The sequence below is a fragment of the Acinonyx jubatus genome, chromosome D3, assembly GCF_027475565.1.
Source record: "Acinonyx jubatus isolate Ajub_Pintada_27869175 chromosome D3, VMU_Ajub_asm_v1.0, whole genome shotgun sequence".
Taxonomy (NCBI): Eukaryota; Metazoa; Chordata; class Mammalia; order Carnivora; family Felidae; genus Acinonyx; species Acinonyx jubatus.
This window is the reverse complement of record NC_069392.1, coordinates 59726100-59739698: the sequence shown is the minus strand read 5'-3', so window position 1 is coordinate 59739698 and position 13599 is coordinate 59726100.

Here is a 13599-nt window from a genome sequence, read left to right as displayed (position 1 = left end):
TGCTTTCTGTTAGTAAGCTTTACCCATTAGCTAGGAACTTTCCTTGTTCCTCTGTTTATATGACTCTTACCTTCCCTCAGAACACAAACATTCACACTTGGACTTTGATTCGGTTCTCTCTCTTTTTCTCTGTCTCTGTCTCTCTCTGCTCAAACCCAGATGTATGATTTTGTCATCATGGACTTAGGCATTCACTGTGATGACATGTGTATAAGTACCGTAAGTTTAATTTAGCTTGGGCGTGATTAAGATTTTCCTTAATGTCATTGTAATGTAAGTTATCCTGTAGCCAAATCCAAGTATTGCTTGTTCAGATTTTAGGTTGCCAACGAATCTTTTGTATTTGTTGAATGTTTGTGTATACAGATGAAGATTTATTGATTTATTTAGAGTTCATTTTCATTCTGTTTTTTCTATTTAATACGTTTCCGAACTTTATTTAGATAGTAAGCAGAATAACGTCTATTGTGGTAGACAAACTGAGATCACCATTGTTAGTTTACATATTTTTGCAGCAAGATTTCAAATGGCAAACCCAATTCCTGGTGCTGAGTGCTGCATTTCACAACAAATTTACAAAGACTTTTGCATATATAAAACACCCTTTTCAATTATTTTACTTCTGAACATTTTGTTTAGCAACTAATAGGATTTTACTGATGATATTATTAACTGTGATAACCAACAAGGCCTGTAAAGCAGCCCTGTTAGGAAATTCATTTTTTTGTTTTATTGCACTGCTATCTGATTGGGCTCTTTTGGTATTTCTGGTATTTATTGCCTTTTCTTCTTTTAAAATCCCAGTTAAGGACGGAGCTGTTTGGAAGATGGTAATTTGCTCACTTGCATTATTTCTGGTATGTGTTCCTGTTCAGGTGACATTTTTTGGGATCACTCTTCTCCAAGAATCTATGCAGGACTGAAATTCCAACATCTCACAAAAGCATTGATTATATCACTGCATTCTTTTCATTTGTACAGCAGATGAAGGCAAAAAGAGCCTGGAATATAATGAGGGAGGTTTTCTGGAGGCCATCCCTCTAAGTAGCATACATAAGATCCATCCATGTTTCTTTAGGTAGAATTCAGTCTGGTGTCAGGGGGGTGGCCCTGCCCAAATATAAGACTAGCTGAAATATTAAGTCAAGTTGTGTATCCAGGGAGGTGATATGTAACAGGATGTGGAGAACACACAGCCTTATCTTTGCCAAATAAGAAAAATCATAGTAAGTATCTCTCAAATCTGTTGTGAGCAGAGAGATAATATGTATAAAATTATATCTGGTATTTGATAATTCTTGAATTGTGGGGAAAACAAATAAAACAAAATGAAAAGATCAAAATAAATATTTTGGAGGACTAACATGATAAATCCATAAGAGAAGTACAGGCAGATTATTATGGGAATTCAGAGGTAGAATTAGAGATCAGTGTTCACTGTGAGGGATCAGTGTGACCACCTTTAATGTGGGACACTTCCCACCTCTCTCATCAGCAATGTGCTCTTCACTCCCATATTTTCCTTTGGTGATCTCTTGTCTCTTCCCAAGGCTCTCTTACCATGTATATATGACAGTACTGAATAAGCATCTGCCTCTTTTATTCCTCTCCATATGTGTATTCCAATGCTTAATGGAATACTTCAAATTTTATTAGGCTCCAACTGAGTTCATCTCACCTTCCTTTTCTACACCCATTCTGACATTTTCCTTTCCCACAATCCTCTTTTCCCCTCTGTTGTTCTTTACACCCTGTCATCTCTCTCTCTCTGAACCTTCTTACGCAATCAACCACCAAGTCTTGACCAGTTTAATCTCCTAGATATTGCCCTATTCCTTTCTTCTTTACCCACTTAAGCTACTTGAGGATCAACCATCTCTAATATAGACCATGTGATTTCTCTGCCTTCAGCCTTGCTCCATCACACCACTGTCTTCACAGTAGCCAAAATGTTCTCTCACACCTGCCTTTGGAAGTAAACATCTAGTCAGCTGACTCTGCTGTTGCAAGAATGTTGATCCCCTATTTTTATCAAGTGAGCATAGACTCCTGGAAATAGCTTAGAACACCCAAACCATATCAACTGTCTGGAATTCTAGCTTTTTCTCTTGCCACTTTTTCTCTTTACAGCAGCCATACTGAACATCTGTCCATTTTGCTCATGCATAATGACTCTCTCATCTCTGGAACTTGCCACATGCTATTCCATCTGCTTGACATAGTTTTTCTTTCTACCCACCTGTGAGATTATAATTTATAATAAGAAATATATATTCGGTCTTTGTCCCTAGCTGCTGACTCACAGCTCCCAAAAGCCTTGGAAAATCCTGAGCTATAAGAGCAACAGGAATATCCTTTGTCGTAATATTTGGTGCCTTTCCCTCAGTTCCTGAAAATCACTTCAGAACCATACATGGTAAAATGGGTTTCTTCCGATTCATAACAAGTGCCTTTCCACCATAGCTGGGTTTATGTTACCGAGGTGACTTTTGGAAAATGCCTAAGCACCTTCTTACCAGAAGAACTACCATGTGACTAGAGGTTTAAAACTTTCAGGCTCATTGCCTTCTGAGGGAAGAAGAGCTGAGATTGAGTTCAATCACCAATGGCTCATGATTTAATACTCATGCCTATGTAATGAAGCATCCATGCAAACCCAGAAGGACAAATCTCAGAGAGCTTCTGGGTTGGTGAACACATGGAGATTGAGAGAGAGTGGCATACTCAGAAGGCATGGAAGCTCCATCCTTTCCCCATACTTTTCCCTATATATCTCTTCCATCTAGCTGATCCATAGTTATATCTTTTTATAATAAACCAATAACCTAGGGAGAAAATAGGTTTCCTGAGTTCTTTAAGCTTCTCTAGGAAATCAGTTGAACCCAAGGAAGGAGTCCGTTAGAACCTCCAATCTAACTGGTCAGTCAGAAGCAGAGGTGACAACCCGGGTTTTTGATTGGCATCTGAAGTGGATGGCAGTCTTGTGGGACTGAGCCCTTAACCTGTGGAATATGATGATATCTCTGGGTAGATAGTGTCAGAATTTAGTTGAATTGTAGAACACCCAGCTGGTGTTGGAGAATTGCTTATTGTTATGGGGAAACAACCCCTCCTTACATGCACACACGCAGACACAGGTACACATACACAAACATGCATGTTGGAATTCAGTGCTCAGGACCCTTAACTCCAATATCCTCAAGTAATGAAAGAAGAAATCCAGCTCACTCTTACCTGTTTTTCAGAACTGTCTTCTTTACAATTTCATTCAGGAACCCCTGTGATCCACCACCACTCCCTGACTCTTGTATCAGTATCAACGTGCTCCAACTTTACCCTTCTGTGTCCATTGATCAGACAAGTTTGTGGTTTCTTTACTTTTCAAACTATTAGTTATCTACCTGCACTTAATGGTAAGAGCCATAAGGCTATGTTTGGGTATAATATTTTTCATCTTTTTGTCCTCAGCAACTAGTCTGGTATAATAAGACATTGATCATATTTTCTTTTTTTTAAGTTTATTTATTTTTCAGAGAGAGACAGAGTGCAAGCAGGGTAGTGGCAGAGAGAGAGGGAGACACAGAATCTGAAGCAGGCTCCAGGCTCCAAGCTGTCAGCACAGAGCTCAATGCGGGGTTCAAGCTCACAAACTGTGAGATCGTGACCTGAGCTGAAGTTGGATGCTTAACCGACTGAGCCACCCAGGCGCCCCAATCATATTTTCAATAATTATGGGTGACTTTAAGAATTATTATTTGAGCCTTGAAAAATTGAAGATTATTAAACTAAAGCTAAGGGGTAGATAAAGGCATTCTCCCATGAGAGTAAGGCACAAAGTCCTGGAGGCAGGAGCATACAGGTTGAGTCTGGTGTGGCCACCTGTGGATCCTGGTAAAGGTCCTGAAGGAAGGAAATAACAGTTGCTTTCCTGCTGTCACAAATGTATTCTCTTGTACAGGAAATAGGCTTAATCTCAGAGTTATTCTTTCAGACAAAACGTCCATTTTTCTAGAGACGCAGCTTCATATTCATCTTCTCGTGTTTGGGATCTGCCCTGAGGAGGAGGCCCAGTAGCAGTTGTATGCCCCTGGAATCTGCCTAGCAGCTACCCTTCCCTCCTTAACCCACTTGCACAGTTTCCTTCCTCCTCTTTCAGCTCAGGCTGCCCTCCAGCTGCCCCAGGCACTCTGCACGTAGGCTGTCTCCAGCTACAATGGAAAACAAGTACCTCGCAGCTGCTACTTCAGGACTCTCAACTTCCTCCAGCAGCTCAGTATGATCAGCTTTGCAACAGCATATGGGGATCTCTTCTTGGGGCATTCTGTTGTGACAGCAGCTGAGAACTCACCAGTTTGGAGAAATTCTTATTGAAAGGAGAGGAATAGTCAACACAGCTCAGGGGGAGTTACAGTCTTTGTTTTCTGCTTCTCCCTTCTCCAGTATGAAAGTTCAAAGCAAATGCATTTTACATGATTTGTTGTTGTAGAGGAAATTGTCTTTTGTTTCCAAACCACTAATGTTAGTGATTCCTTAAACAAGCCACCTACACCACATCCTTTAAACTTATAGAATGCTCCTTTCCAGCGCTTAACTACATCATGGATTCTCCTGATTTCAAAGTTGTAGTAAAAGTAACAGAACATGAGTAATGAAACATCCTTTGGGCTACACTTAATTACTGAACCGGTGTCCTGGTTTCAGCATCTAGTAAGAGCAGGGCTCTGTCTGTAATAGACATCAGGGAACATTTTTATTGAGAAACATGAGAATGCTTTTCATAATATAAACAATGAAACTGAGCTGTCTTTTGTGATATAAATCACCAATCATTCTCCAAATTCCTACTATTTCTTCTTAAGAATTTGTCATTCATATATTTATTCTTTTTTTTGATATTATTTGCATTGCAGATTATTACAAATCATGTGGTTTTAATTTATTCTGCAGCATTCCAGAGCTGAATGAATAATCTGTGTTTTCTTTTATGACTGTATTGGTATGAATCATATGCCTTTTAAGAATTCACTGTAATCCTTATAGATCACTCCACTCATTTAGTTGATCCTCATACTCTTCATATTTTGGCCATTCAACAAATTTTCTCTGACATAACCATAGTACTGGGGAATGTGTAAGTCTATGACCCTTTTCCTCTCATTGCTTAAGAGAGAGAAAGTTGCTGAAAGCTTAATAAATCCCTGACTCCCCATTGCTCCTGCTGTGCGTGTATGTGTGCCCACCCTTCCCTTTTATTGAAAATTCTTCCCCATTGTCCCTTTTTACTCCCACTCTCCCATTCTCTTACCACCAGAACATGCCAGTTCTGATCATTTTGCATGAAGCCTTGACGAGAGCCAAGTTTCTGTCTCCACCAGTGCCTTGCTGGTGATCTTAGGCTTAATCTCTTGGCCTCTCGAATCTTGCTATCTCGACCTGCACGGGGCACCTGATAAGATTTTCTAATAACTTATATAATTTCCATCATGTTTGCATGGGGAACTTGTAAAGGTAGCCTCAATGTATGCCACTGTTGCATGCATTATCCTTATCTCCATATCCCTTGGAGTGGCTAAGAACAGAGGCACATAGAACATCCTCACTGTGGTTTCTGTGTCCTCTGATGAGGTATGTATATACTCTGGCATGTCCCTGTTTCCTCTCCTAGTAGCTTTGTTGAAAAGATTAATCAATTACCCAGAAATTTCAGGAGTATGTAGAAAGAGCAGTGGGCTTGGAGATTGAATCTTGTTACTCTATCTTTTCATTTCATCCTTCCCCACATATTAGCTTAAGATAAAAACAACAAAAAAACCCAAAAACAAACAAAAAACATGTTCTTGCCCATTACCTGGCCTGTAAAATTAGGCATTTATAAGACATCACATCATACTCAAAAAATGCTAATCTCCAATATCTCAGGTTTTACAGTTCTACAATAGAAAGGTATGTGTGTTGTGGGGAAGCAACAGGAAGGGTGTGCGATGAGGTGAGGGATTCAAACCTACAGGGATCTGAGTAAAGGGAAAAAAATTGTGATTCTGTAACTTGGGATACTGGCTCTTTTTAGTGGGGAGAAGAGGTTGTGGTCGGCATGGCTGATAGCATGGACAGACTTCTAGAGTGGCTAGGAAAACTGTTTCTTGATTTAGGTGGTAGTTCTAAGGGATTTTTACCCTTCCTGTGTTTTGTGATAAAAAGTGATTTGAAAAATAGTAATAATTTTCAAAAATAGACTGGCAGGAAGTGTCTAAAGAGTTTTAATGACCATTAAAAGAATGAGACATCACAAAAACCAGGGAAAGAATGAGTATCAAGAAAGAGGGATATTTCACAGTATAAAATATCACAGACAGATCAGCATAGGTGACCCCTGTATGTAATGAAAGAAATCCTGGATGACACTAGCATCAGTACTTTCACTGGAGCAGTTGGGACTTTTAGTGAATGTGAAATCAGAAAGTATAGAAATTGCTTACAAAAAGTTTGCCTATGAAGAGGAAGATGGAGGTTGTTTTCTGTTATCTAATTCAGTAAATCTAAGTTCTTGTTAAATTCTACTCTGCGGGATGCAACAGTTTGTCAGTTTACATAGCTTCCTCAAGTAACTATAAGTCTCTTTATATCTTCATCCAGCCTGTCTACTAAAATAAGGTTCAGATATCACCTCCTCTGAGAAACCTGTGAACAGTTCAGCATAAAATGATCAGGGAACTCACAGGCCCTATGGAAATGGAATCAGATTTCATTGAAAATATTAGTAATTTAATCTATGACATGGAATATATCTCTCATGTTATATATATTTTTCCTTCTATTTGATAATATACTTTGGTGTTGGTCACGTGCCTTTCTCAAACTGAGTCCATGTAAAAACAGACCATGTAAGAAGTAAAATAACAAGACAGTATGAAAAATAAACTGCTCCAGAAAGCAAAGTATTTTAGAAAACTGGTATCAGTTTGGCCTTTATAATTGACTGATACACAGGAATTTTGTATTTGCTTGTCCATTTGTATTTGTCATTATTTCCTTCAATCTAATATTTCTAGCCTGGACATTTTTCTTGAGCTCCAAATTTGTGTTTTCAATGATTAAGTGGATATTGTCACCTGATATACTAAAGGAACCATAAATTTTATTCCTTTTCTGTGTCTCTCACTACCCCCAACACTGAAAAAGTCACTATGATATTTGACATATTAATGGAATTAACATACACCCAGTAACACAGGTCAGATCTTTTCAAATGGCTATCGCCTATTACTTTTCACTTCGCAGCCAATCATTTACCAATTCTCACTCCCTAAATAAATATCTCTTACATCTAGCTGTCTTTTTCCATCCCAACTACCACCTTCCTAATTTGAATTTCTTTATCTCTGGGCCAATGAGATAGCTTCACAATTACCTTTCTTGACTAGTTTCTACTTGCGACCAGTTGAGTTATTTTTCGAAAGTACAAATATATTTATGCACAATACCCTCCCTGACTAGAGAACATATAGAATTTAAGTATTAGGCACTTCAGGATTTGTTCTGTATCACATTTTTTTAAGTTTATTTCTTTATTTTGAGAGAGAGAGAGAGGGAGAGAGAGAGAGAAATTGAGAACAAGGTGTGGAGGGGCAGAGATAGAGGGGAACAGAGGATCTAAAGTGGGTTCTGCACTGACAGCAGAGAGCCTGATGCGGGGCTCACCCTCACGAACTGAACTGTTAGATCATGACTTGAGCCAAAGTTGGATGCTTAACCAACTGAGCTACCCAGGTGCTCCCCCCTATCATTTTCTAGTCTCTCTTTTCTCCAATCTCATTTCCTAGTTTGCCTTCACTCTTGCTCACCAAGATTATGTTCTAATCATACCTATAACTACTATAACTTTTCTGAACAGGTCATTAGTATCTCAGGCTTCTGAGCTGCTGTGTGTGCCATACATACTACTTGGATTGTCCTTCCCTCCTCATTTACCTATAATCATTATTTTCAATTTAAAGCCCAACTCATCCCTCTCGTCTAAATTTTTTTCTTATTTTTTGAAGGCAGTTTGGAGAATTTTGTTCTATACTTTAGTTACTTTGCACATATCTCATTTTGATTCCTCAAGTTCTATTGCAGTCATTTTTTTTTATTTTAACGTTTATTTCTGAGAGAGAGAGAGAGAGAGAGAGAGAGAGAGAGAGCGCGCGCGCATGAGTGGGGCAGGGGCAGAGGGAGAGGGAGACACAGAATCTGAAGCAGGCTCCAGGTTCACCATTTTATTCCCAACATTTAGCCTAGTGAGTCCACAAAAATGTTTGCTGAATCACCAAATGAAGAAACGTGCTGGAAAATATGAGTGGGCAGGAAGTGTGAGTCATTCTGGAAGAGGAGAAACTTCACAGAAAAATGAAAAGCATTTCAAAAAGTTAATAAGTCCCACTTCATTGAAAGTAGAGAGAGGTTCTACAATATTCCATAGTACAAAACATCCCCATTAGTAACAAGGCTGGAATCATAAGTGAAAGCACTCAGATTATTTCCTTTGGGTCACTGAGGAAACATCAGGGAATTTCCTTCTTTCCTCTTGATTAATTAAGAAAAGAATATTTTATCTGGGTCCTCTTTACCTAGTGACCACTACCACATGTATTCTTTACAGTGACCACCACCAGGCATTCCACTTATACGAGCCCTATTGAAAAGAATAAATGAATAAACTTTTTATGTGCGACTTGAATACCCCTAGTGTCCAATTTAGTCTGTAGTATTGCTGAGCCAATCAGCTAAGCCATAAGGCAGCTGCAAATCTGGATAATGCACAAAATGCTCAATTTGTTGGCCATATGTAGACATAGGCTTCGTGATGAATAAGCAAGACTAAACCAATCCTTTTCTTGTATGAAGAATGCCCATGCATGTTGATGAGCCATAAGATCCATCCTCTGCTGAGTCAGGAAAGCAGAAAAGGAAGCCCCCAAAAAATCCATCTTTTACAAAAAGAAAGCATACAGACTTCCACTAAGTTTCACTTGCCTAGAGGTTTAATTTATTCATACCTGTTAAGGACACAAAAGCCATTCAGTCTATTGACTTCTAGAATCAGTAAATTTATTACTAAAGATTTGTACATGGAAAATGTGGTCAATGGAGACAATTCACTACTGCGGAAGGTCAATTGGACACATTAATGGCCAATTCTCTAAAGCATAAAGGATCATTTTAGGGCTAGCATTACTATTTGTAGTTAAATAGACAGGTAAATGTTAAAAGGGCAAACAAATTTCATTCCCCTAGGCATTAGCTAATGGCCAGAGATACCAGGAAGTCAGCCTGCATTTCTTACACATATTTCCCAAGCACTTTGACTCCTCTTCTAGGGAATTAACCATTATTTCTTGGTGCCCTCTAGCAGTCTTTGGTCTAGGTGGCCTTAGTCCTTATCTGATCCAATGAATGAATGCCAGGCATGCTGTGAACAGCTGTGCTCCAGCTGTGCCATGGCCAGGAGAAGAGTCTTCCTCTGCAGATTCTAGGCAGATTTCAAAATGTGAAAAGTACATCTTTAGTGTCCTTTTAACCTTAATTCTGCCTTCCTCTTTTCCTGTTGCTGTCAAGTATCGTAGAATTTCATGGTGCCCCCTCTCCATTGTCACTTGACAGAATGACAGTCACTTCATAATTGAAGTTCATCTCAGATGGTCCTCCCAAAGTAGCACCATGGGCATGTGACTCTTCTTTGCATTTCCCATCAACTCTACCCTGCCCTTCCATTGCCTATGGAATTTTTGGTCAGTTGATAATTAATCTGACAAAATATATCAGATAAATGTGTGTAGAAAGGCATCTGAATATTTTAATCTGAGGAAGAAATATTTGTGGACATTTGAGGTGGCATGGCAAGATATAAATAAACTTTGGCAAAGGGGACTTTTGGAGACTGCAAATCATACCACTTTTATGACTGAGGTAGTTTGGGTCTAAAATTTGCCATTACAAGAGAACACAACAAAACTTAATGCCATAGATTTTTTTCTAACATATCTCAATTCTTACTTTCTCTGGAAAGTGTTCCCTGGATATTTCAGCTCACAGTGATCCTGCCCTAGAGATTATAAAGAGAAGTAAATGGTAAATAACATACCCCTCATATTGAAAAGAGACCCTCATGTGTCATTGGACCTGAGGATTTATGATGCATTTGCTCACTTACAAAGTTTTCCACCCATTGGGCACTGAGAATATTTTTCATATATATAACTCCTCATAACTAGGAGCCATTTTTTTTGCCCTGTGTGCCTGCTTTCAATAGGGTCATATGAAAAAGGTACAGAAACTGCATTCTAAGCTCCCAAAGGCATCTTGGTTTGCAGAAGGCTAGAGACTGGCTCCAGGGCTTGCAAATGTGAGAGGGTGTTTCACCTCAGCATCCCTGAATCCCTGCCAACTCAGGTTAATAGTGCCCAAAAGTCATTTTCTGGCCTACTCACATGGTTGGAAGGGGATGGCGTGATGGCGGCAATTTCAGACATCCACCTCCCAGATGAGCATGGCCATATGGACTCAGAGCTGGAAGGGAAAGTATGATGAGTTTGGAGGCAGCAAATATGAATGAGTAAGGAAGCAATTTGAGCCAGGATGCCAGGAAGAGCAGGGCACAAATGAGGAAAAATTGTTCAGAGGAAACAGCTTATGGCTAGGGATCAGGATACCTGAGTTTTTCCTGGCTCTACCTCTATTCAGCTAAGTGACCTTGGAGAAAGTACTTATTCTAGCTAGGAGAATTGTGTGTGTGTGTGTGTGTGTGTGTGTGTGTGTGTTGTATGTATGTGTGTGAGAAACAAAATGAATTTCTTACTCCTACAGTTTCTTCCAGCTCCAGAACTGTGTGTGTGTGTGTGTGTGTGTGTGTGTGTGTGTGTTTTGTATGTGTGTGTGTGAGAAACAAAATGAGTTTCTTTACTCCTACAGTTTCTTCCAGCTCCAGAACTCTGAGGGAGGGATTCTTGAACAATATTTTGTTATAAAATAATTACATTATACTTTGTAAATCAGCAAACGTATGTACATCAGTTTTATTTGTTTATATATGAAATAGAAAGTACCCATAACTGCCTTACAAGTTTCTCAAGAGAATCTAATTACTAATTCTATTACAATTAGTTATATGTGCACTATGCATGCACTTTTATATTTGCTCTCATTCAGTCTTCTCAAGAGTCCTGTGAAGTATTATTATCCCTTTTTAAGGGTGAGGAAACTAAAGGTCAGAGGATATAAGATTTCCCAATGCCACACAGCAGATGAGAATCCAGGAATTTTTGACACGAAGGCCAGCCTCTTTCACTATGGTGTACTAACTCCAAACACATGTCTAAATTACATAATACGCATAAAAAATGTCAGTCTCTTCTCTTTATAGAGTTTACAAATTATCCATGGAATCAACACACAGAAAATGTTACAACATCCACAGAAATGACATTAAGAATAGTATAAACAATAAACACAAAAAGGCTTAATAAAATATAATAATATCAAACTCCACTAAATGGCAACATTTGCAGAGATAAAAATACTATTTATTGAACACCTACTATATGTATCTGTTTATCAAATAAGCACTTTGAATATGATATTCATTTTAGACATAAGGAACTATGTCTAAAATAGTTATAACATAGGGACTATGTTCTTTTTCTGCACAATAAAAAGTTCAGAAAAATGAAGTGACTTGCTTAGAAATCACAAAGTTGCAGAGTCAGGATTACATTATTCATAAACTACACTGTCCCTGATTTTTCTAGCATGAGCTAGCTCTACTGGAATACCTTTCTTTATAAGGAACTTAGAGCCCATGATGAGAGACGGAGGGGAAGCTTTCCACATGAAACAATAGTGTGTGTAAATGTGTGGAAGATAGAATCTCTCTTGGGGAGAAAATCCAGAAATCACTTGCCTTACAGAAGACTTATATGTAGTGCAAATGGGAATAATAAAAATAAAATGGTGAACATTTCAAACAAAATGGAATTAGTTATAAACTTAAGAAAAAAAAATGTGGATAGGATCTGTACTGTATGCCAAAAAATTACAAAATGCTGATAAAAGGGAAAAAAGTTCTAAGTAAATAAGTATAATTGGCTTATAGGTATATTGAAATCAAAGAATGGAAGACTCAACATAGAAAAGATAACAATTATCCCCAAATTGATCTATGGGTTTAATGCACTTCCTATCAAAATCTCAGCAAGATTTTTTTTTTGTAGACATAGAGAAACTGATTCTAAGTTTATGTGGTAAGACAGAGGCCCTAGGAGGGAAAATTTATTGATAAAGCAGGATGAATCACTCTTCCTAATATTGAGGCTTATTATAAAATTAGAGTAGTAAAGTCAGCATAGTATTGGTGGAGGAGTGCATACATTAGTGGAACAGAATAAAGAACACTGAAAAAGATTCACATGACTAGGCCCAACTGATGATTGAGAAAGGTGCAAAATGATTCAGTGGAGGAAGAGAGTTAGCCTTTATAACTAATGATAGAGCCGACTAAAGATCAAAAGAGGATAGATAGATGGGACCTTGACCTAAACCTAACACCTTCTAAAATACTTAATTCAAAAATCAATCACTGGACTTAAACATAAACATGAGTATTAAAGTTTTTAGATGAAAACACAAGAGAAAATCTTTAGGATCCTGGGTGAAGCAGAGAGTTTTTAGAGTTAACACCAAAAAACTCGATCTATAAAAGGAAATATTGATAAACTGGACCTCATCAAAATTAAAATCATTTGCTCTGTGAAAGATCCTGTCAAGAGGATGAAAAAGAAAGCTACAGAATAGGACAGAGTATTTGCAAACCCACATATCCAACAAAGGATCAGTGTCTAAAATATATAAAGAACACTCAAAACTTAAGGTAAACCAAAAAAGAACCAATTAGAAAAAAATTGGACATTTCACTGAAGGGGATATACAGTTGACAGAGCATGAAAGTATATTCAACATCATTAATCATTGGGAAAATAAAAATTAAAACCACAATGAGATGTTATTAATGCCCATTAGAATGGCTTAAAAAATAACTGACAACATAAAATCCCGGGGAGGATGTGAATAAACTGGATCATTGCACTTTCTCAACGATTCATAAATTGTTGGTGGATATGTAAAATAGTCTAGCCATTATGGAAAGTAGCTTGGCATTTTCATATAAAACTAAGCCTGCTGTTACCATACAACTCAACAATTCCACTCTTAGCCATTTATTCCAAAGAAATTGAAGTACAGTTTCAAAAAAGGGGGGAAAAAGCCTATACACAAATGTATATAGTGGCTTTATTGATAATAGCACCAAACTGGAAATTACCCAAATGCCCTTCATTTGATGAATGATGAAACATATTGGTATATGCATGTACGGAATACTACAGAGAAATATAAAAGAATGTATTATTGACACACAAAACTTGGAGGACTCTCAGGGTAATTATGCTGAATGGAAAAAGTTAGCTCCAAAAGATAGCATAAGATTCCATTTCTCTGACATTCTTGAATGACAGATCATAGAGGTGAACAATTAATAGTTTCCAAGGCTTAAGGAAGAAAAGAAGGTTG